The sequence below is a fragment of the Octopus bimaculoides genome, chromosome 26, assembly GCF_001194135.2.
Source record: "Octopus bimaculoides isolate UCB-OBI-ISO-001 chromosome 26, ASM119413v2, whole genome shotgun sequence".
Taxonomy (NCBI): Eukaryota; Metazoa; Mollusca; class Cephalopoda; order Octopoda; family Octopodidae; genus Octopus; species Octopus bimaculoides.
This window is the reverse complement of record NC_069006.1, coordinates 15206675-15207674: the sequence shown is the minus strand read 5'-3', so window position 1 is coordinate 15207674 and position 1000 is coordinate 15206675. Positions and strand designations below refer to the sequence as shown.

Below are 1000 nucleotides of genomic sequence, written 5' to 3'. Positions count from 1 at the left end.
AGTTTCACCATTCCGTTGTACTACACATTTTGATATCTTCGTATCTGAAGTAGCTGGAGATACGATAATTTGACCAAAAGAACCGGCTATGGCAAGCAAAAATAAATATTGAAAAACACGCATTTGGCCAAATTTGGACATACGACAGTTTGACATAAAAGCAACGATATGTATACATATAGGATGCGGTGAATAAACTATCGTCTAAATTACGCAAAAACCAAAATAACACTGACGTCTCATTTTAACAGATATATTTACCAAAATTACATAAAGATATCTTGAAATACTGAAGAGTAAATTTATTCAATAAAATTGACATTGGCTTCAACCATGGCCTCCAGACGACTTCGGAATCTTCTGGACGGTCTCCTTGTTTAAGTTAGTGAATGCTGCGAGTTTAGGTAAAATTGCACAAGGGCAGAAATTTTTTTGGGGAGGGGGCAAGTCGATTAGATAGACTCCTGTACGCAACTGGTACTTAATTTATCGACCCCGAAAGGGATGAAAGGCGAAGTCGACCTCGGCGGAATTTGAATTCAGAACGTAAAGTCAAACGAAATACTGCTAAGCATTTCGTCCTACGTGATAGCGTTTCTGCCAGCTCGACGCCTTCGTCTAATAACATAATGTAATAAATATACAATAACTGCTCAGGTTGTTTTAAAGCTATATTTCCGACTTAAACTGCGACTGAAAGAAAATGTGATTTTGTAGCCTCCTGAAAATGAAGTAGTTTAACATTGAGTGAGTAGATATATAGGAAGAAAGGAAGACTTACCAAGCAAGCAATTGGTACCAATTGAAGACATGGAATTTATATATTTAAAGATAATTTCCAGAATTACGGGAGTAAGGTGTGCAGAAATGAGGCTTGAAGTATTCAATGAGATCAACACCGGCTTGGTTAGTCCGTTCAAGAAACGTTTTCTCTCGTACATTCTCGTCGGCGTGCGTGACCTGAAAATCGTAAATGAGAAAAAAAAAAAAAAAAAAAAAA

General features: G+C 36.9%; 1 long non-coding RNA gene across 1 annotated transcript in view; it reads right to left on the bottom strand.

The window, feature by feature from the left end:
- The window catches only part of LOC128250916 (uncharacterized), a 91909-nt gene extending 90990 nt beyond the window's left edge, over positions 1-919 (bottom strand). Inside the window, exon 1 of the long non-coding RNA XR_008266854.1 lies at positions 782-919. This is a non-coding gene — a long non-coding RNA (uncharacterized LOC128250916). The remainder of the gene's footprint in view (positions 1-781) is intronic.
- Positions 920-1000: the final 81 nt, after the last annotated feature.